The following is a 24,694-nucleotide window of genomic DNA, read 5'->3' as shown; positions in this document are numbered from 1 at the left end:
GGCCGCTGTGTTGCATCACAGCATCTTCCATCTTGGTGCCCCCACTGCCGACATATTTATGAGGGGCATGCTCTTGGTTGCTAGGCAACCCAACCCTGCAACGTGAGGCCACGCCCACCTGCCTCACTTGCACTCACTCGCCGCGGCTAGAAAAACCTGCCCTCAGGCGAAGCTGCAGCGAAGTGAGGCAAAGTAGAACGTAGCTGTCTGCAGCTGTCCGCGGCTACACCGCGGCCTAAGGCATGGCACTTGCATAAACTCACTTCCCTCTCTCACTCATTTCTCCACTCTTTCTGTGGACAAAGCCACGTCCACCCTTTCTTCTTCCCTTGTTTCGAGCTTGGACCAACTCTATCCTCTCTCCTCGTTTCACTCAACTCGCAAACCTGCCCAACCTTGTCTTCCTCCTCAGCTCCCATCTATGCGCCGTCTTCTCCGTCGGCTCGAAAGGCGCTGGCGCAAAGATCGTTCTCTGGCTAATCAGTCTACCTACTTTTCTTACCATACCCTTTATGACAATTGCCTCACATCTGCTAAACGCACGTACTTCTCTGATCTTCTTAACAGCCAGTCCACACATGCTCGCTGTATTTTTCAAACTTTGACTTGCCTTCTCTCTCCTCCTACAACGGATCCTTCCACTACATCATCCCTAACTGCTTCAGATCTTGCTAACTTCTTCTCCTCTAAAGTTCACTCTCTACATCAGAACATTTAATCATTTTCTTCATTTAACCCTTCTTCCTTATCCTTCCCAGTACCCTCTACCACTGTCTCTAACTTCATCCTTGTATCTGACTCTGACGTAGCCCTTCTTCTGGCTAAAACTCACCCTACCGCTGCTCCCACTGACCCTCTTCCCTCACTATTCATTCCTAAAGTCTATCCACTTCTGGTATCTTTCCTCACCTCCTTCTTCAATATCTGCATCGCTAGCACAACTTTTTCTGTCGGCTTTTAAACATGCAACCATAATACCTATTCTCAAGAAACCCACAGTAAATCCTTGTCTTGCCTCTAATTTTCACCCTATTTCTCTCCTACCCTGTCTATCTAAGCTTTTCGAATGTATTGTCTATTCACAAATTTAATCTTTTGTTTCTGACCTAGCTCTTCTTCCCCCACTCAGTCTGGATTCTGTCCCCGCCACTCCAGCGAAACCACCTTGACCTCTGTACTCAACTCTCTTCTCACTGCTCGCTACTCGAAACACTCTTCTGTTTTTATTCTTCTTGACCTCTCGGCTGCTTTCAACACGGTGGACCACTCTTTGCTTCTTAACTCTCTTTCCTCATTTGGTTTTCGTAGTACTGTCCTATCCTGGTTTTCTTCTTATCTATCTAACCGTACGTTCGCCGTATCTTGGGGCTGCAATTTCTCTCCTCCTCTCCCTCTCGATCACAGAGTCCCACAAGGGTCTGTTCTTGGTCCTTTTCTTTTTTCTTTATACACCTCCTTTCTTGCATGTGGCACAACTCCTGAGATAACCTTTGCTTGTTTCTCTTGATGCCAAGGTGACCAGCAAGGGGGACTTAATGCGCCAGCTGCAAGAGGAAGGGTCTTACAGCAAGGGGAATCACCAACCTCCTATGGTCTCCTTCTGTAGACTCTGTTGGCTCACTGTAGAGGAGCTCACCTTCCCAATAAATCCTGTGCTTCCCAGGAGGTTCACTCTCAAGCTGGGATCAGGCCTGTTTCCTTAGGCCTTCCAAAGATTGGCACTCACGTTGGCCCTTACTGAACTCAACCCTGCCAAGACCACCTTCCACTAACAAACTCTGTAGTTCAGGGTGGTGATGGGGATTCAGAATTTCAGGCAACACCTCTTCCTCATCAGGTTCAGGTGTTTGGCCATCCACCTCCACCTGAGTGGTAGGTGAGCTAGGGGAAATATTTTCGTTCCCTCTTTTGTCTTTCTTTTTTGGACTTTTTCCCCTCCTCCTGCTTACCAGGATGAGTCTTGTCCTTATGGGACACTCTATGTGACACCCACAAATCTGCTGCAATGTTCAGTTTCTTAGGATCTAACTCCTTTGAATCTGCCAAATGCTGCTTAAGCTCACGGGAACAAGGTGCAAAAATATGATCAAGCATGACAAGACATGTCATACCCTCAAAGGTGGAGACCTTATAGCATGCAACCCAGCCAGTCAAGTTCTTTAAAGAATCAGTCACATATGACACCAAGTACTACCTTCTTTCTTTTTATACTCTCTAAACCTCTTCAAGTATTGGGTAGGAGTTTTCCTAAACTTTAACATGAGGGTTTGCTTCATCATTACAAATTCTATTCTTTCAGCTTTTGACATCTCCATAATAGCACTGCAGCCAGAATGGGGAAGTCTGCTGAGCAACCATACCATTTTATCAGCATTTACAACCTCTTGAACTTCACATGCATACTCATTCAGCCAGTCCATAATGTCATTCTTCTCATCATACACACTGAGCAGATCTTTAGGACATCTTGGATGAGAGGAGGACCCATACCCGTGTCCAGATCCCCTGGATCCATTGGAAACCTGAAGCTTGGCCAGTTCCAACTGTTGATCCCTGTCCTTCTGGTTTTCTACCTGCTCTAGCTTCAGCTTAGCCATGTGAAATTCAAGCTCTTTCTGCTTAAAAAGCAGCTCTTGCTTCTCGAATTACAACATGGCCTCAGCATCAGAGCTGGCAGAGGAGACTTGGGACATTACATCACCGCTGTCATCATGGGCACCATGAATGAGGGCAGCAACAGAACTGTCAGTTCCGTCAGTGGAAGCAGCTCCACCTCCTTCTGCACTCTCATCAGAGGTTATGGCATTGAGTTGCACCTCTTGTAATTCCATAATTCTTTGGATCATTTCTAATTTTGTACCTTGAGCAGGCAAGCCTCTCTCAGTACACATCATTCTCAATGTTTCAGATTTTGAAGCATTCAAGGTTATTTTGGTCATTGTTTCCATTTTTCAGGATAGGTCTATGGCCTTTACAGTTACTTACTACTAAGGTCACTATGTGTCCTGGATAGGGGTAATCTGAAATACCTTTACTACTGTGCAACTCTGGATACCTTCAGTCCTATCCCACCGCTGTACACCATTTGTTAAAACGGATTTCTGAACTCTGACCTGTTGGGCAGAGGTTCAGAAGGCCAGCTTACTTTCTTGGAACAGGGTAACCCTCTGGACAAGCCAGGTCTCAGGAGGGGTGAGGGTGACTGAAAGACCTCAATGAGCACACATAGTAAAGGACACTTACAAACCACTCCCAGACAGGTGTATCTATAATAAAAATATAAGTACATTTATTCAAGGCCTTTGAAGTTCAACACACAGTAATAATCAACAGTAATACTTTCAAACCAACATAATCCTACAAAAATACATATATACAATTCCAAGTAGCCTAAAGGGTTAAACGCACAGCATGGGCCACAACCCGCAAGGGAAGTAAACAGGCAGTGCGAATTATCTTTGGCCAGTTCTGCACAATTTAATATTAACTGAAAGGCAGTCCAGTCCCTACGTTGAGCGGAGCCTAATGCTCAAATGTACTTTCAGGTGCTGGTGCACGCGATAGTGCAGAAGGGTGAAAACAGGGTCTCTTTTAGGGTCTGTAGCAGCTCAGGAAGATGGGTGAGGTGATGCAGAATAAATTCCCACTATTCGTGGAGGGTCTACCCAAAAGGACAGAACAGGTTCCAGGAGTTGGGAATGGTTTGATAGCCCAGGCTATGTGTGGAAAGGAGAGTGGCCCTCAGGGGACACTCGTGTGTAAAAATGGATGAATGCGCTCGGGGCCACTGGTAAGGGTGGCAAGTACTCACCAACCCCCGGCGCACTCTGGAACAAACTTCGGCAGTCAAGTCCACTTCGGTTGCAGGTTCAAATGTGGCCAGTTGTGCGGCTCTTCGGCTTTCAGCAGCGAAGTTACTGCATTGATTCCCCGGCAGGACAGTGGTGAATTCTCCGCCCCTGGTGGATGGATCAGGCCAGTTTCACTGTAGCAGGCTTCAGGGCACAGATTAGCACAGCAACAAGGCACCTGCAAAGTTTGTCACCACGGCTGGGCGACACGGTAACCGCATGTACTCCGGTTCGGGCGCTGTCTCTTTACTCCAGACCTGGGAATGCCAAGTGTACAAAATTCGGTGTGAAAGTGACGTGAGAGTCTCCTCGAAACGGCAGCAGTGTCAGAGCAAAGGTCCTGTGCAAGCTGGTCAGCCCACTGGTTGGCCCAGGGACACTTCTGAGAAGGCTTACTTGCAGGGTTTGATGAAGGTGCCGAGAATAGTTGGCCCCACTGTTCTAATGGGCCGATACGTCTTCGCAGACCTTCTAGTTGAATCAGATGCAGAGGGGTCCACTGGGACAACAGCAGGCTCAGGGTGCCAAACCTTCCAGCAGGGCACCATCTGTTCCTCAACTCAGCTTCTTGGTTTCAGGATACTTGGATCCTATCATTCATTCAGTGAGAACCCAAGAGATCAACATGGTTTGGGTGTTTGGAGCCTTCTCTTATACAGATTCTCCTTTGCGCCAAAACAAAGAGGATCCAATGGGAGATCTGCTCACATACAGGCACACCATACGTGGACCAATCACAGACCACAGTGGTCCCAGTCATTCACAGCACACCAGACTCTCTGGCACCCAGGATGTGGATTGCAACTAGACAGTGCAGCCCACATCCTGGGGGCACACACAAAAGGTATGCAGAAGCCTGCAAAAGCTTGGTGTTTTGTGGGAGAATGCATGCCCAAATTAGGACTGACCAGGGTCGGCTCGACCTGGGGAAGGTGAAGGGGCTAGATGGCCAAAGGACAGGACAAAGAATGTTGTGGCATGGCCAATTTGGAGCCAGACCACTTTTCTGTGCAAAACGTGGTAAACGCAGTTTGCATGGCAGGAAAGGGTTAAAAATATACAAAAAGAGAAGCTGCTACCAGCCCTGTCCAAGGCACATCTGCACTTCACCTAGAAAAATCATTTGAGGGTGTCTAGGGCCTTTGGAAATGACAGGAATATCCAAGCGCACTGTACTGTAAGGTACATTGTGGACTTGTAACATGTTGCAGAAAAGGAAGAGGGGGCCACCTAGGGGGATGGGGTATGGATATCAGGTACATCAAGGCCAAGAGGGGTCATCAGGTGGCTATCAGAGACCAATGGGAGGACCACCCCAGTGTTGGGTGTGTGGACAGATAGGGCATATTTCACGAATGTGTAGAAGCTGGGGAGGTATGCAACAGAACAGAGGAATGGAATACAAGCCCACATATCAGGGAGAACAGACTGACTATTATGCCCAAGGCCAAACACAGAGTAAGGTACAGACCCCAGATGTGCACACACAGGCATACCAGCCTATGGCGCAGACACCCCAGATGAGGCATTTTCTGGGGCAACAGATTTGGTCGCTTTTATAAACGTCTTACACTTTCTATAGGGGAGCATGATTTAGCTCTACCACTTGTATTCCCGACAGACCCCAGTGAACATAATAGGAAGGGACATCATGAGTAAACTTAACATGACCATCTCATTCACAGACCAGAGGATAGTGTGTTCCACACCTGGGATTCACCTTTTGAATGTAGAGGAGATTATTCAGCTTATTGTGGACGCACAGAACAGAGGGTGTGTGCCAGCAGATTTGGAGCTATTCCAATATGGAGTGAAAGTGATGATAGCATGGCTCCCGGGGATTCAGGTAAAAACTATGTCGTCTTCCCAATGAGTACATATTCAAACCAGTACTACCATTAGATGATTCAGAAGGGACGGTGGTTCCGCTAGCTATTGTCATGATCTCTGCTTCCAAAAGGTCAGGGTTTTCCCAACACCCTTGGAAGCAGATCCATAACCCAGGTTCCGAGTGCCAACCAGTCCCAATTGGGACCTTTTGGACCCAGTCCTGGCGCCAGTGGCACCAGGCTCATGAATATGCCCAGTCCCAGCGCTGGAAGCGCCGGGCTCATAATGCTTGGGTGGACTTACCTGCAGCAGACCATGCTGCTTACTTGCCTGCCAGTTGAGCCTCTGATCCTCTTCTGTTTGGAACTACTTTTCCTGTTGGGTGGGGCAGGAGCCACTCCCTAGATTCAGAACACTGGAACTCTTCTGGAAAGCAGGAACTCTTTTCTTACCTAGGCGTGGCTGTGGAAGGAGACACCTAAGCACTACAGGAGGCTATTTAAACCACACCCGATGGATGAATCTTGCTTTACGTTATTCTGCATCCTCTGCAGCAGAACGCCCATCGTGTCTTCTGCATCTGATCCTGGGCCTAAGGAAAAAGGCTTACCATCCTGAATCTAGTCTTCAGCAACACCTATAAAGACAAGAAAGAACAGGTTAGCATTACGGGCTTCAGTGACAGCTCTTCACTTACCTGGTCCATCGGCTGTCACCAACGCCTCGCGCTGCATTCCGGCATCTGAAAGACAAAGGCTTACCTACTCTTCGTGCGCTCCGGAGGTCTTCACACTGCATTCCGGCATCTGAAAGACAAAAGCTTACCAACTCTTCGCACGCTCCGGAGGCCTTCGGCGCTGCATCCCGCATCTGAAAGACAAAACAAGGTGCGTTTAAAGACATTGGGGAACTTTAATACTCACGTGCCATTACTCCTTTCCACATCTAACCCAGTGGGTATTCCGGCACCCTGCAGCCGCTCCGAACTTGTACCTGCAAAATAAAAAGACAGTTAGAGCGCATCGTGAAGCAGGCGACAAGCGCTTACTTACGTGCTTCCAGGCGCTTCTATTCATCACACGGGCTCCATCTTCAACTCACTTCAGCCCGTCATCCGCCATCGCCGGAACCCTGCAAAACAAGAAACATCATTACTAAAAACTTTAAAGACATTAGAATTACTCGAAACTTACCGTTCGTGCAGTAAACGACGGACAGCAGTCCTCTGAAGTCAAGAGGCCTGCTCCCCTTATCCAGTGAAGAAACTGGTTACAGCACCCTGCCCCAAGGCAGATGGAGAGCATGGCGTTCACTTACCTAAGGTGAGAGCGTTAACCTTTGGGGTTCTACAGGAGAAGAGAAAGGGAAGAAGAGAGAGACATTCAATAACCCAGTTCCTTAATCCCATATTTTCTATCTGCAGACATCTTACCCTTCAAGTCAGACATACAGTGCACAGAGGTCCAGCCCAAAGAGCCAGCCGTGTGTTACACATCACCTTTGAAGATACGGTATACGCCCAGTCAAGACCGGCGCCTCTACGGGAATCAGGTGAGCGTTACAGAACGCAAAGCCTACCACAAAACTCCCGTCCAGGCGCTATGGAAACCTCGGATACCGACCAGCTAGCCCAGTTACTTGGGGAACTAAGGGCAGAAGTGCATGCAGCCCGTCAGGAAACGAACGCTCTAAGAAGGGAACTGATTATTTCCAAGGAGCGAACAGATGATCTCGCTAGACAATTGCTACAGTCACAAGCCGGACAGACCCCGTTACCCGCATCTGGGGGAAATCTTCCTTCTACATCCTCTATGAATCCAGTGCAGATCAACCTACCTGGGAATGTACCTCTGGCTCCGCCCGAACGATTTTCTGGTGACCCAAAGAGGTTTGCAGTATTTATCAATCAGTGCCGGTTGCATTTCTTATGCCGGCCAGCAGCCTTTCCAACTGATCAAGCTAAAGTAGCTTTCGTGCTTTCGTACCTCAGTGGCAATGCGGCAGACTGGTCGATCCCTCTAGTAAATCAAGATGATCCGGTCCTCCATGATTTTCAAGCTTTTCAGCTCATTATGGAAAAACTGTTTGCAAGACATTCACAGGGGCAGGCCTTGGACAATGAGCTTCTTTCGTTGCGACAAGGTAATCAAGACCTTTTGGCTTATATTGCGTCTTTCAACAGACTGATAGTGGAAACTCAATGGCCTGAGGACAAAAGGATTACGCTGTTTTATAGAGGTCTACGTGGAGAGCTCAAAGATGTGTTAGCCCAAGTAGTGAATCCCCCACAAGATTGTTCGGACTATATAGACTTAGTCGTTCAAATAGATCACAGACTGCAGAACAGGAAGGCCGATCGTTCCAAGTTTGATGCTCGAGTATTTTCCAAACCGCCAACTCCTTCCAAAGGAGTAGACTCCGGGGAACCCATGCAAATAGGGGGTCTGAAAGGTCCTCTAACACAAAAGGAGCGGGAAAGGAGAAAACAGTTGCATTATGCCTCTATTGCGGAAACTCAGGGCACTTTCTTCGAGACTGTCCGGTGAAACCTGCCAAGAAGGCAGTAGGAGCTGCAGTTACCAAAGTTACAAACTCTGATCAGGGAAACGACCTCGCCCGACAAGAATAGAGGTCCTCTTGCCGAGCGTGAAAACCAGTTCCGTGACCTCGCATTTCGTGATATCTATGGTCCTCATTAGCCCTGATAATCCGGATCGATTACATGCAATTGAAGCTTACGTCGACAGCGGTGCCATCAGCAATTATATGGATCATGAAATGGTTTTGAGGATGAATCTAACTCTTTGTCCCAAGGCTGTAAAGGACGTCATTACTACGGTGGATGGTACGGAGATAGCCTCCGGGCCAGTAACGCATACCACTCAAGAGGTGACGCTAGTAAGTCAAGATGGACACCATGAGAAGATCGTGTTCGATGTGATCAAGGCCCCTCAGTTTCAGATTATTCTAGGAATACCTTGGTTAGAGAAACACAATCCTCTGATTGATTGGCGAGCAAGAACGGTCCAGTTTCCAGAATGTGTCTCTACTTGTCACCCTCCACCTGGTGTTGCACTGGCAGCAATTTCTTCTGAGACTCCCCAGTTACCTCCCGAATACCTAGAATACCAAGATGTTTTCCGGAGGATCAGGCTAACTCTCTACCTCCTCATAGGTCTTATGACTGCCAGATAGACCTGATACCTGGATCTACTCCTCCTTGTAGTAGAATTTATGCCCTCACCGAGCCTGAGAACCTTCACCTTCGACAATACCTGGATCAATACCTGGCAAATGGGTTTATTCGTCCTTCCAAGTCCCCTGCTTCTTCAGCTTTGTTCTTCGTTCCAAAAAAGGAAGGAGACCTTAGAACTTGTATAGATTATCGCTCCCTGAACCAGATCACCGTTAAGAATAGATATCCGTTACCTTTGATCCCTGAAATCCTGGACCAAGTCAGAAAAGCATGCATATATACAAAGTTGGATCTTAGAGGAGCTTACCACTTGGTACGAGTAAAAGAGGGCGAATAATGGAAGACGGCCTTCCGCACCAAGTATGGGCTATTTGAATATCAGGTCATGCCCTTCGGACTTTGCAATGCCCCGGCCGCCTTTCAATATTTTATGAACGATGTCCTCAGAGAGCTCATAGATGTGTGTGTTGTTGTTTACATTGACGACATCCTATTTATTCTTCATCGGAATCTGAACATCGGAAACACGTGAAAATGGTCCTCGAAAGATTGCGTCAACACAAACTTTTCGCTAAGTTGGAAAAATGTGTTTTCAACGTGACTGAAGTTGAATTCTTGGGATTCATATTATCACCTGGCGGAGTGCGTATGGATTCAAAGAAGGTCGATGCAGTTCTCAAATGGCCATCACCATCCTCCGTAAAAGGTGTGCAAAGCATGTTAGGCTTCGCTAACTTTTACCGCAGGTTTATCCCCGAATTCTCTCGAATAGTCCAGCCCATCACTGCCTTGTTAAAGAAAAACAAACGTTTTGAATGGTCTACCGAGGTGGAACAAGCTTTCCAGGATTTGAAGACTAAATTTATCTCTGCACCAATCTTAAAACACCCTCGCCCCGAACTCCCCTACATCGTGGAAACTGATGCTTCAAGCCTTGCCATGGGGGCAGTTCTATCACAAAAGGACCCGGTAACCAATCAGTTGCATCCCGTGGCATTTTGGTCCCGCAAATTCTCGCCTCCTGAAATCAATTACACGATTACTGACAAGGAACTTCTGGCTATCAAGTCTGCCTTTAAGGCTTGGCGGCATTTTCTGCTGGGGGCCCGACACACCGTTACTGTGATTACGGATCACCGAAACCTGCAATATTTGAAAACCGCAAAAGCCCAATCCTCTAGACAACTCCGTTGGGCATTATTCTTTGCCGAGTTTGACTTCATAATTACCTATCGACCTGGTACAAAGAACGGTAAAGCTGATGCCCTTTCTCGGATGGGAGTGGAAGAACACTTGATCAACCCTAAACCTGTACCAATCATTCCCGAACAAAGAATTCTGGGTGTAATCGCCACAGAATCCATAGAGGAAGTTAAGGATAAAGCCAGGCAACTTGTAACTCCAGCAGACATACAGAATTGGCATCTGCAGGGAAAGGACTTTGCAGTAAAGGACAACTTATTGTATTTCCAAGAACGATTATACCTACCCAGCACGGATTTACAGAAAAAAGTAATCTCTTGTTATCACGATTCTTTAATGGAAGGACATCCCGGTATGGCCAAGACCTCAGAAAAGATCAAGCGCTACTTCTGGTGGCCGTCTTGGAAAAAAGATATCAGAGACTTTATAATGTCCTGTGGAGTATGCGCCCAAAACAAGAGTCAAAAGGAAAGACCAGCAGGCCTCTTACGCCCTATTGACATCCCACCTCGCCCATGGCATACGCTTTCTATGGACTTCATCACCGATCTACCTCCATGCTCCGGATACAATACGATTCTAGTAATCGTGGACTTATTCTCCAAGATGGCGCATTTCATTCCGCTCAAAGGCTTGCCAACAGCAGCAACTCTGGCCCGAGAATTTCTCGAAAACATCGTCCGACTGCACGGTTTTCCTTCGGTTCTAATTTCGGATCGAGGTAGTCAATTTATTTCTCATTTTTGGCGAAGTTGCTGTCGGTCGGCTCAAATTGATGTGAGACTATCGACCAGTCACCACCCTCAGACCGACGGACAAACCAAGAGGACCAATCAAACTCTGGAACAGTATTTACGCTGCATGCTGCAACAAACTGAAAAAACTTGGAAAGACATCCTTTGGATAGCCGAATATGCCTACAATAACTCTGTCCATTCGGGAACTGGGAAAACCCCGTTTTTTCTTTTGTACGGCAGTCACCCTCGAACCTCGGAGTTGGATCCCCTCCAAGATCTTGAAACACCAGCAGTAGACTACCTGCATTCTACAATCACCCAAGCCTTTAAGGAAGCTGTTTCTCACCTTCAAAGGGCTAAAGAACAATACAAGAAAGGAGCAGATCAACATCGGAAGGAAGCCCCTCAATATCAAGTAGGGGATCAAGTCTGGTTATCCACCAAATATCTACCTCTAAAAGGGACACGCACATTCAACCCAATATACCTTGGTCCCTATTCCATCACTACCATAGTAAACCCAGTAGCGGTCAAGTTGGACTTGCCCCCGCACATGAAGATACATCCGGTCTTCCACGTCTCTCTATTAAAACCCGTGCAACCTCAAACCCGACTAACTAAATCTCCAAAACCTATCCTAGTTGATGGAGAACTCGAGTTTGAAGTCAAAAGCATTCTGGACTCCAAGATCTCCAAATCTAAACTATTTTACCTAATTGACTGGAAAGGCTACGGCCCCCAAGAGAGATCCTGGGAACCTGCTGAATATGTCCACGCTCCTCGCCTAATCAAAATATTTCACCGAACATTTCCTGACAAGCCAAAACCCCCGGAGAAGCCCGGTTTGGGAGGGGCCTTGAGGGGGGTACTGTCATGATCTCTGCTTCCAAAAGGTCAGGGTTTTCCCAACTCCCTTGGAAGCAGATCCATAACCCAGGTTCCGAGTGCCAACCAGTCCCAATTGGGACCTTTTGGACCCAGTCCTGGCGCCAGTGGCACCAGGCTCATAAATATGCCCAGTCCCAGCGCTGGAAGCGCCGGGCTCATAATGCTTGGGTGGACTTACCTGCAGCAGACCATGCTGCTTACTTGCCTGCCAGTTGAGCCTCTGATCCTCTTCTGTTTGGAACTACTTTTCCTGTTGGGTGGGGCAGGAGCCACTCCCTAGATTCAGAACACTGGAACTCTTCTGGAAAGCAGGAACTCTTTTCTTACCTAGGCGTGGCTCTGGAAGGAGACACCTAAGCACTACAGGAGGCTATTTAAACCACACCCGATGGATGAATCTTGCTTTGCGTTATTCTGCATCCTCTGCAGCAGAACGCTCATCGTGTCTTCTGCATCTGATCCTGGGCCTAAGGAAAAAGGCTTACCATCCTGAATCCAGTCTTCAGCAACACCTATAAAGACAAGAAAGAACAGGTTAGCATTACGGGCTTCAGTGACAGCTCTTCACTTACCTGGTCCATCGGCTGTCACCAACGCCTCGCGCTGCATTCCGGCATCTGAAAGACAAAGGCTTACCTACTCTTCGTGCGCTCCTGAGGTCTTCACACTGCATTCCGGCATCTGAAAGACAAAAGCTTACCAACTCTTCGCACGCTCTGACGGCCTTTGGCGCTGCATCCCGCATCTGAAAGACAAAACAAGGTGCGTTTAAAGACATTGGGGAACTTTAATACTCACGTGTCATTACTCCTTTCCACATCTAACCCAGTGGGTATTCCGGCACCCTGCAGCCGCTCCGAACTTGTACCTGCAAAATAAAAAGACAGTTAGAGCGCATCGTGAAGCAGGCGACAAGCGCTTACTTACGTGCTTCCAGGCGCTTCTATTCATCACACGGGCTCCATCTTCAACTCACTTCAGCCCGTCATCCGCCATCGCCGGAACCCTGCAAAACAAGAAACATCATTATTAAAGACTTTAAAGACATTAGAATTACTCGAAACTTACCGTTCGTGCAGTAAACGACGGACAGCAGTCCTCTGAAGTCAAGAGGCCTGCTCTCCTTATCCAGTGAAGAAACTGGTTACAGCACCCTGCCCCAAGGCAGACGGAGAACACGGCGTTCACTTACCTAAGGTGAGAGCGTTAACCTTTGGGGTTCTACAGGAGAAGAGAAAGGGAAGAAGAGAGAGACATTCAATAACCCAGTTCCTTAATCCCATATTTTCTATCTGCAGACATCTTACCCTTCAAGTCAGACATACAGTGCACAGAGGTCCAGCCCAAAGAGCCAGCCGTGTGTTACACATCACCTTTGAAGATACGGTATACGCCCAGTCAAGACTGGCGCCTCTACGGGAATCAGGTGAGCGTTACAGCTATAGAAGCAGTGCTAGTGGGAAAAGATAGAATAACATTGCATGGGACAGATGACACTGTACAAGCGTGGAGGACAGTAATTGCAGTGGGAGAAGGTTACAGGTAGACTACTGTGACGGATGAAGAGCTGTTTCAGGACAATCATTCAGATTACAAAATGGTATTGGACATTAGCATCACATGCTGGGTGAAGGTACACTACATTGAAGTACCACAGAGAATGGCGATGATGCTGCAAGGACTGCCACCATTTCTCGTGGAAGATTTGGCAGAAGTCCATAGTGTCTTGTGGACCACGAGTCCATATGACTTGGAGCTCTAGAAAGGGGAGAGGAGCAGTGAAGATAAAGCTCAAACCCAGAGCAATTCTACAGAGAGCAAGGCAATATCCCTTGTCAAGGGAGGCCGATGAGGGCATCTACGAGACAATTGCGGCCTTAGTTAAACAAGGCATTCTGGTACTATCAGAATCACTGTGCAATACGACGGTGTACCCTGTGAAGAAGGAAACAGGGGGATTGTGGTGTTTTATACAGGATTTATGCCCTTTGAACCAGATTGTCAAGGCAGAATTTCCTTCAGTCCTGAATCCAGCAACAATTTTGTGGAGCATTCCTACAGAAGCTACCCACTTTACGGTTATAGATTTGAAGAATGCCTTCTTCAATATATAACAACACCCAGACTCATAAGATTGGACTTCATTTCTATATAGAAATAAGAAGTGGAAACATATTAGGCTTCCACAACGGTACTGTGAGTCCCCGTCCATATTCCATAGGGTCCTCCAAATGGACTTAGCCAATGTACAATTGGAAAGTTTTGTTATACAGTACGCAGACGATATTTTGAACTACAGCAAAACAGAAATGCAGTGCAGAAATGACTCAGTGCACATGTTAATAGTACTGGCAGAAAAAGGGTACAAGGTAGACAAAGCAAAATTGCAGTACTGCCAGAAAGAAGTGTTATGCATTGGACAGATCATGTTGCAGCAGGGGTGAAAAGTGACACCAGAAAGGGCAGAGGCAATTCGCAAAACACCAAAACCCATGGCAATCAGACCAATGCAACAGTTTTTAGGCCTGTGCAATTATTGCAGAGCATGGGTATTCGATTACAGCACATACACAAGGCCTTTATAGAGCACACGGAAGGAAGCACAAAGAGGTCAGAGCGTATTACAGTGGACAGAAGAAATTACCAGTGCATTTGAGGAGCTGGAGACAACAATATGCACAGCTCCAGTGTTAGGGATCCCAGACTGCCAAGACGAATTTTATTTGTTCTCACACTCCAATGGAGTAGTGATGACTGCAGTACTCACACAAAAAACGAGGACGGGTCACAAACCATTAGCGGATTAGAGCAGAAACGAGATCCAGTAATGAGAGGACACTACTCCTCTGAGCAGGCACTGGCTGCTGCCACATTTGCAATAGAGAAGTCAGCATGTATTACCATGGTATGCAGCCCCACTCTCTTTGTGTAGCATGCTCTCTTTGCAGTACTAGAACAGCCCAAGAGCACACTGACCACACAAAGAGCTTTAGGGTACGAAATATTATTATCCAATCTGGCTATAAAGATAGTGAGATGCCGATCTGTGAACCCGGTGACATTTGTCGCTGAGCACATATAGGAAGGAGACTATGTACACGATTGTATCACAAACATAGAAAGCTGCAACAATATTCTGAGAGTGAGGGAGAAGCCACTTGAGGGGGGACAAGTACTTTACATTGAGGGTTAATCGTCAATAGACCAGACCATGGGAGAAAGACATACAGGGACAACAGTAGTGAGGCTAAAAATGGATGGGACAAGCGAGGTGGTAGTAAGCGCACGCTTATCGTCACATTTTTCAGCAAGGCTTCAGAGTACTGGCTCTTATCCTGGCAATGGAGCAGAGCACAAACCAGAAAGTGACAGTGTATTCAGATTCAGCCTAAGTGAAGCCTACAATCTACTCTGGACTGGCACACTGGTTGAGCATGCGGTGTTGACGTGCTGATGGCACGCCAGTGGAGCAAGCACTCTTATTAGGTAGACTGATAGAGGCGCTTTGATACCCAATAGGCATAGAAGTCGCAAATTGCCAGGCCAACACAAGGGGTGAGGATCCTGTCTCCAGCTGCAGCAAAGCAGGAGGCACAGAAGCAAAGCATGCCGCATATTTCAAGGACATCCTAGATATGGATACCCCCTCCCCAGTGCGTAATTATGCACAAACTATGGTACTGAAAGACAGGTACAATGCGGTTACCAGTGGCACAAATAATGGCTTTGCAAGGGAATGCGCCAAAGGAGAAAAGGAGTAATGGGTGAAAAGTGGGTGTTCTATATCCCCCTCACACACCCTATGGTGACAGGAGAACACGGGTAAGATAGTGATACCATTATCATGGTTACACAAAGCACTAACACAACTAAACTATCCTACTTATCTGGAGAAGGACGGGGTTGCTGCTTACATTGGAGAGTATTGTTTTCGTCCCAATCTGGCGGAACATGTCACAAGGTTTATGGCCAATTGCATTGTCTGCAGAAGCTTCCCAGCAGGCCATACATTGAGGGTAATGAGAGTAGCCATACCTCCCACACTGGGCCCATTTCAACACCTTCATGTTGACTATGTTGGCATGCTCCAAGTAGGTCAGGGCTGCCGCTAAATGATAGTGGTTGTGTGCCCATTTTCCCATTGGATCGAAGGTGGGCCCTGTTCCCATTCTGATGACCTTAGAGTGGCAGAATTCCTGGTTAGAGATATTTTACCTAGATGGGACATGTGTGAGGTCCTGCGGTCGGACAACGACCCTTACTTCCCCAACGAGATGTTCCAACATATTGCAACTCTGCTAGGTATTCAACACAAATTCTCCTGTGCGTATCCCCTGCAAGCGAACGGGATATGCAAGTGCCTCAACAGGCTTCTTAAGGAGACATTGACAAAATAAAAGTAACCTTGAATAAAAGCTGGCTCCACTGTTTGCCTTTCGCTTTGTTCCCATTGCGCAACAAACCAGGGTCTGACCACTACTTAACCCCACAAAAGGTGCTAACCAAACAGCTCATGCCACTTCCCCTGCTTCCTCCCACTAGGGCGTTAACAGACACAGAGGTGGTGTCTAATGATGGGGCGGCCCATAGGGGCTTTCATTTTTTTTTCTGTGGCCTTGTTCCGTTAGGGTCCATTCCCATGGCCGGGGTCCCCGAGGGTTGTATGGCCCGACCGTGTTTGGTCATGTGTTGTCATCCAGGTCAATACGCATTACCCGGGCTCCCTCCTCCTTTGACGTCACCCTGGGTTGTTTGTACTCCCAATTGAATGGAAGGCTAAATGGGAAGGTCCACCTGTATGTTCTCTTCTTAGCTTTTAGGTGATCTAGAAGTTTGTGCTTGTCTCTTCTTTTTTTGTGGCGTTAGTTGGGAGAGGTCTTGGAAGAGTTGGATTTCTTTGCCATTAAATGTGATTGTGTCGCCCGTCTGTCCGCTCTTAGGATCTGTTCCTTTTGTGGGTAGTTTGCCAGAGATTCCAAGATGTCTCTGGGTCATGTGCCTGGATTCTGGTGTTTTGGACCTACTCTGTGGATCATATTGATTGGAATATCAACCTCTCCCTCTGTGTTTATGAGATCTCTAAAGACGACTGTCACCACTTCTTTCAGGTCTGCTTCTTGAACTGTTTCTGGGAGTTTCCTGATACGGATATTGGATCTCTGTGATCTAATTTCGAAGTCCTCACATTGCAATTCCATATTGTGTGTAGTCTTGGATCGGTGTTCTAGTAACTCATCCAACTTCGTGTTGTCAAGGGCCAGGTCTTGTAGTGCTTTTTCGTTCATGTCCATCCTTTCCTCAAGAGATGATACAACTCTTCTTATTTTGGATAGTGCTGTGCTTCAGGTGTTGAAGGGAGGTGGCAAATGTATCCTGGAAGTCAAGGAAGCAGCGCTCTATGTCTTCATTGGAGGCTGCCATGTTGGTGTCCGATGTATATGATGGGGTTTCCCGGGGTTGTTGTGAGCTCTGTGTGTTTGATTGCGCCTCTTCGGTCCTCAGCTAGCAGTCACGGATTGGGTTTTCTTTGGGGGTGGTGAGTTGTGTGGGCTTCTGCAGTGTTTCCTACCTTTGGTGCCTGGCATTGGCCGTTTTCCTTGCCAGGGGGTCACTGTGCCCCTTATGGGTCTGTATTACTGTTACCCAGCTTCCATGGACCCAGGTTAGGGGTGTTGCAAGAGGTTTCAGGGTGCCAGAGTGAGCCGTGACATTTGGAGGTGATTGGACCTTCCTGGCTTGGGGTCGCCTACTGTGTCGGTGGGATCAGGCTCCCAGGGTTCTGGAGTGTGGTGCTGATGCTGCCTGGGCCCTGCAGTGGCAGTGTGGCTTATGGGCAGTTTCTCCCTCTTGATTTATTCTTCACTGATATGGCCACTGGCTTGTGTACACTGGGCCCCAGTGGGGCAGTTGTGCCGTTGGTGTGTCCCGTGGCGCTGTATTGGCATAATTGCTCCTCCGCAGTGGGGTGCCCCATGCAGTGCTCGCCATGTTGCGGTTGCGGGCATCAGGCGGAGTGGGGCGACAGGGGTTCTGGAGCATATTGAGGGATAATTTGGGTGCTAGGGTTTCAGTTTGCTGCCTCGTGGGCTGCTCTCTTGCTGCATGTGTCTTTTGGGTTTGGATGCCCCTGCTTTCTCCCGGCCCATGTGTGCTGCCCCTGGGTGGTAAGGAGTCCTCCCCAGGCCCTCAGGTGCCAGCACACTTTCAGGCGGCATCTGCCTGTGCATTAGGTTGCATCCCCATCGGCTTCCGGGTCTTCGGTGTGTGTCGCCTGCCTCTTTCACTTCAAGTCCCGGAGGAAGTGTTGCCGTGCCCATTTTATGTTGCATCGCTATGTGCGGCCAGCCATGGGTGTTGAAGATCTCTGATTAGCAGACTATATGAGTGTGGTTGTGAGCAGCTACCCCGCGTCATTGCATCCCTCCTGATCTCCCCGTCCGCTCCTCAGGCCCACGTCCCTGGCCTTCCCAGCGTATGTCACCAGTGGGTCCGTTTCCTTGCTGCGTGCATGCTGATAATTTTCCTGGGGACTTTGGGATTAGCCGCGGGTGCTCCCCATAGGCTTGTTTCGCTTAATTATGTGTCTGGGGTCATCTGCGCCGAGCTGGGTTTCTGCATGGGACGGAGCTGGGCAGGCTGCATCCTCAGTGGTAGGTGGCCATCTTGGAATCCCATTTGTCACCTTTTATTGACAGAACGAAAAGGAAGTTATGGTGCTAAAATGGATATTTATTGAAATTAGGTTTCATTTTATTCAAGAAACAAATGAATGTTTTATATAGAACTCCTGATAAAAGGCTGCACTTCCCAATAACCTGCCCTCCCTCAAAGCTCGTCAGGTAGCAACACCAGCATCCTTAAAATTGCCGCTCACCTTCAGATGCCAGGCTCTTCCCTCCTCCACATGTTCACACCAGACCGACTGCCAAGAACTTCAGTTCTCCAGCCATTAACGGTACTATCTAGGGTACACCGTGACTGTACTGTGTTGAAACACCAAAACTTTTATTTAAATGCCCTCCCTGCAGTTTGTGAATCAACACAGTCCAAGTGACTTCCTCCCATAACATAGCAGCATTACAAACGGAAACAAGTAAGATATCTGAATGATTGAACTTCTTGCGACATGACAACGTTGAATTGTAGCACTTAAAACTGAGATTGCCAAATGCATCATTACTGCTGGTTCAAGTTTGAACAAAGTATTTGCAAAGACCCAAAATGGTAATGGCAGCCAACAAGGACAACCATGCCAAGTAAAATCCTCTCCTACATTCCTTGGACAATACTGGAACATCAGGTGCCTGCCATGAAATGGAAGCGACCTCAGGATGGGAAGGTGAATTTCACCCCTGAGGCCAAGAAAATTCTAGTGTCTCCAAAAAAAGAGAAAGGTCCTCTTCACCGCTGTGGTTAAGTTGCTGCACTTTTAGGCGTGTCTCCTTCTGGGCTCTTTCCTATGGAAAGCTTTTACGTTTTTCATTGGCATTTGATTTGTTTGATAAAGGCGACAGGTACTCTGTAGTAGGTTGTACTCTTCCTAATTGTGAGTGTGCCATTCATTTTCTAATAGCAATGGAAGGGTTTGATACTGTTTGAGGGTAAAGTACTATGTGTTGTATTATTCCCGTTGTGAGGCTGCCATTCATTTTCTATTAGCATTGGAAGGTTTTGATAGGGCATAGCGGTGCATTACTGTGTGCTATGTTTTTCCAATTTGCAAAGGCATCATACATTTTTTATTGGCAATATTTAGATTTGATACTATATTGATGTACAATACTATGGATGTACACTACTATGTTTTGTTCTTCCCATAAGCGAGGGCCCATGACATTAACATGATATATGTTTCTTTCCATTAGCATCAACACATAAGATACACCTAAGCCTGTCTTGGATGACTTATTGGCATTGGGTGGCACCATTGAGTGGGAGAACGGTCAGGAGCCAGACCAACCTGCCTATGATCTCAGCAACGAAGGAGAGATGCAAGGAGTGCACAATAAGGCATTGGACAACATCATGCAGCCGGGGCCAGGACCCTCCTGGAATTGTGCTGATGGCACTGAGGCCCAGGAAGTGCAGGAACATTCTTCATTTAAAGAAGAAGGACTTTTGAGTCCGGGACATGCAGGGCTGTGCCTAGACACCGCACTCCTGAATACTGAGGAGTTTGACTGAACGGTACCTCCAGGAGTGACATTGGTGCTAAAATAAACAATATATGCATGTTATGAAAGAGGCTACAATTGGATTATAATAAACTGGCTGGATGCATAGGTCATGCTACATCAGGGGCCACGATAACTATCTGAAATTGGTTTACCACATATCACCTAAACACAGCCCCAGCATGAAGGGTCCATGACCATGATGTGTACCACAGTATTGCATGACTCTGTGATACCATCAAATGCCACTGTCAAATTGCTGTCCCCTCCACACTTTCAGCAACAATCCCAGTGTCCCCATCATCTCTTTAACACCCTGTCCTCCCATCCTAAACGTTGTTGCCCTCACTACAGCCCTCATCACACCAATGCCCTTGGCAGCATCACCTCTGACATCCTCCACACATCAATGCAACCCTGTGTACTAGACATTAACACCCCAGTAACCCTGATCGCTCCACAGAATTCCTTGACTCACCTTCGTAGCACTGATGCCTCACCCCACCCCATGGGTCTAAGGCAGAAGGGCAAAGGTGCACCATATCCACTTGTGAGCCATTGTCATTGAGTATCGATAAGGAGGGCATTGTTAAAAACTACAAAACTCTCTGGGTGATATGCTTCACCTTCTGTTCAAACCTTTGTAACATTTGAACAGTATTAATGATGGTAAAATTGATCAGCCAAAACACCCCTGCCTCTTAACCATGATTATGGCCTTTGTCCATGCAAGAATCACAGGTGATCAAACCAAGTACATTAAGAACAAAATAAGTTAATTCTATGACAAGACAGGAGGCGAGCATTATGCTTCATCTTCTTTTATTACTACTCCTCAGCAGTTCAACAACATATATATAAAACCATGGAAAATACCCAACAAACTTTTCCATTTTTTTTTTTTTTTTTTTTTTCTTTTTAACTACAACCCCCATGAGTCTCTGTAGTCCGTGCTCATTCCACCAGTCCTGATCTCCTTCCTGTACTTAGGCTCCTCCTCTTCTTTTACTGCTCTTCAAGCAGATAAGTACCTTTTCTCCACTCTCTGTACGACTGGGGTAAAATGTCTGTGTGAGAGTGGGTGATTATACAAATAAGTTGAGACAGTGTGTAGGAGATAGTAGTTTATGGAAAAAAAAAAAAAAAAAAAATGTTTTAGTATAAAATAGTAGTTTGTTGATAGCACGCTTAGGCGAGTTTGCTTCGAAGGGAGCTCGCGTACGCGGGCAGCCGATTCAGGGATTCACCTTAGACAAGCCGGTTCGCGAGGCGGACGGTCCCGTGTCGCATACCCGGCACCGCAGGGGCTCAGTCAGGCCTCGCGAACTACGCGGCTGAGGCCGCGGGACACTCGCGAGCCGGCCCCCGCCCTCGGGTAGGGGAAGCCGGCGCTCGCGAATCATACGAAGCCGCCAGACGGCTCTCACAGAGGTAGCCCCCACCCGCGGGTGGGCGGAGCTACCGCGTGAGGAGCGCGAAGAGCGACGCTCTCAGAGCAGCCCCCACCCGCGGGTGGGAGGAGCCTATCAAAGACGTGCCGCGCAGTACATTCTGCGTCGGCTTCGAACTTCGGCTCAGTTTTAAACGCCGCTAGTTCGGACAAGTTTCCCCTGATACAAGGGAAGCGCCAGGCCGTAGCGATCGGATCGCTCGGGAGCTCCGTGCCTAAGAAAGACATCACACGGCAGCTTACGGGTATATAAAAAAAAAAAAAAAAAAAAAAAAAAAAAAAAAAACGCTACTGCTCCTAGCAGATAACCGGCGCTACTGAGGAGAGAGAATACCTCTCAAGAGCCACTGAGCTGTGGACAAGCAAGGTGCAGCCACTGGAATAAAATAGAATAAAAACATAAGAGAATACAAGTAGGGGACCCTACTATCTCTAGACCATCAGGAGGGAGCAGTGGGCGTGCTAAGACACCTGATCCAGGTAATTTGGCACACAGCACTGTTTAAAAAATAAAAAAAAAAAAAAATGTCAGAATTTGAGTGGAGCGAGGAGGAACAATCACATGACCTCGCTGCCAGCTTCAAGAAAGTGCTAGGGAGCTCCCTCATTGATGCAGTGGCGGAGGGCGTTAGGCCCTTCAAGAAAGGCTAGAGACGCTGGAAGCTATGCTTTCGCAGCCTGAGGACAGCACCACAGACCGCAAGCGCACGCCCACAGATCCCGTGATACAGGGACACAAGGGGAGTAAGTTAGCCCTTAAGAGGAAAGCCTCTGTCGACCCCCGGGGCTCTTGGGACGGGGCAGAAGATGAGGCCCCAGAGGTGCCTGATGCGTTCGCAAAGCTGAAGGAAGCTTATCTACGACGACAGGCAGTGCCAGACCTCATGACCCCCTCTCCAGGGGAGGACAATACTGGAGATGACCCAGGCTCGGAGGAGGAGCAAGGGGAGGATCAGACCTCACAAGGAGACGAGGAGAGCGAGGTAGACTGGGTCCAGCCCAGTGGGGGCAAGAGAGCTCGGAAAGAGAAACACTTGACTGGGGGCCAAGATGATATGTTCGACCCGGACAGCATCAGGAATCCAAGGTCCACCGAGTGGCAGCCATCCCCCCGAGTAGCTCAGTACATGGCGGCTAGGCTGCGCAAGCCATTAGACAAGGAAGTGAGACAACGGCTGCGCGCAGAGTGTCCGCGACCGGATCTCCCGGGCAAAGTAGCAGAGGCCCCGAGCTCGACCCGAAAATGCTGACCTTCGTGTCAAAGACAAATAAGGACCCCCGCAAAGGTATCGATAGGTCCTGGAAAAGTTGTCAGGAGAAGATCCTAGACCTGTCAGGACCACTGGCAAAGATAATGGACCTCGCAGAGAGGTCCAAGGACACTGGTGAAGCAGTGGACCCGGAGGCTCTCGCCGGATGGGCGCAGAGAGCGGTCTGTCTGCTCGGGAATGCGAATTGCGCCATAGCCTCAGAGAGGAGAAAGGGGCTTCTACTCAAGATTGATTCGAAGCTCAGCGATCTATCATCGTATGAAGCGGGAGAAGGGGCGCAAGGCCTTCTATTCGGAGAGACTTTTGGGAAGGAGATGGGCCGATTCGTCGGAACATACGCATCCCTGGAGAAAGCCCAAGCATCGATCCGCAAAATCTTTCCGAGTAGAGTTTTTGGAGGGACCGGCCGCGGTCGGGGTCGCGCAGCCGGTCGCAGTCACGGAGGAAGAAGACCCCATAATCCCAGAGCACAATACTGGGAGAACAAGGGCCAGGATACATTCTTCCCGTCCAGAGGAAGATTCCCGAGAGGTCGCAGATCCAGGGGATCAGGCCGAGGCCAAGGATTTACGCCAGGTGAGAGCGATTCAGTATCCTCCAGTTGGTGGGAGGACGCGCATGTTTTTAGAAAATTGGCGCATGATTTCAAGCGATTCCTGGATATTGCAGACCGTCAGAGGACTGCAGCTAGATTTTATAGAAACCCCAATTCAGCAGCACAGGCCACGGGGCCAGAGACTAGCGCAAGCGGAGCAAGCATGGCTAGACAGCGAGATCGCGCAGCTAGAGCACAAACAGGCGATAGAGAGATGCGCGAGGGAGCCCAAATTCGTAAGCAATATGTTCCTAGTGCACAGGAAAGAGAAGGTGCGTCCAGTTATAAATCTCAAGGAGCTGAACGGATGGATCGTATACCGCCACTTCAAGATGGAGGGCATACATCAGCTCAGAGACTCCCTAAGGGAAGGAGACTGGCTGACGCGTTTAGATCTGAAGGATGCCTATCTCACGGTTCCGGTACTCGAGGAGTACAGACCTTACCTAGCTTTCCGCTGGCACAGACAGTTCTGGCAATTCAAGACGATGCCGTTCGGGTTGGCGTCGGCTCCTTGGGCATTTACAAAGCTAATGAAACCCGTAGCAGCAGCAATCAGAGAGAAAGGCGTCAGGTTGATCATCTATCTAGACGACCTTTTGCTGCTAGCGGAAAATCGAGAGGTGCTGCTATACCAAACGAGATGGGTACAAGACCTTCTGATATCGCTAGGGTTCCTAGTGAACATAGAGAAATCGGATATCATTCCAGAACAGAGATTAGACTTCCTAGGGTTTGTGCTAGACACAAAGAAAGCGACCCTGGAACTACCAGCGCGGAAGATGAGAGATATAAAGAGAGAGATCAGAGTATGCCTAGAGAGAAGGCTTATATCCCTCAGGACATTGGCGAGGATAGTCGGACTATTAGCAGCATCCATTCAGGCCATATTCCCTGGGCCTCTACACTACCGAGCACTGCAGAGGCTGAAGATAAAACATCTTCAACAGGGTCTGAAATATCACCAACAAGTACCTCTAGATCAAGACTCCATTACAGAGCTGGAGTGGTGGTTAAAGAATATGGACGCCTGGAATGGACGTGCCATATTCGGAGACAAGCCAGATCTGATCATAGAGTCAGACGCCAGCCGGCAGGGCTGGGGAGCCAGATGCGGGAGTTTACAGACCGGAGGCAAGTGGAGCGAAGAGGAGCTCCTGCTTCACATAAACTGTCTGGAACTCCTAGCGGGATCGTTCGCGATCAAGGCCTTCACGAGAGAGAGAGTGAAGTCTTGTGTGCTGCTGAAGATGGACAACATCTCGGCAGTGAGGTACATAAACCACTTAGGTGGCACGAGGTCCAAGATGCTGGCGGAGTTAGCGAAGGACTTATGGCACTTTTGCCTTCAGTCAGAAACGTCAGTGACTGCAGAGTACCTGCCGGGTTCACTGAATGTAGTAGCGGATTGGAACTCCCGTTACCTGACAGATTCCAGCGATTGGAGACTGGATCCAGTAGTGTTTCAGAGACTAGACAGGAAGTGGGGTCCATTGCAT

Source organism: Ambystoma mexicanum, chromosome 8 (genome assembly GCF_040938575.1).
Source record: "Ambystoma mexicanum isolate Mex_15411 chromosome 8, UKY_AmexF1_1, whole genome shotgun sequence".
NCBI lineage: Eukaryota > Metazoa > Chordata > Amphibia > Caudata > Ambystomatidae > Ambystoma > Ambystoma mexicanum.
The sequence above is the reverse complement of the archived record's forward strand: the minus strand, read 5'-3'. Positions refer to the sequence as shown.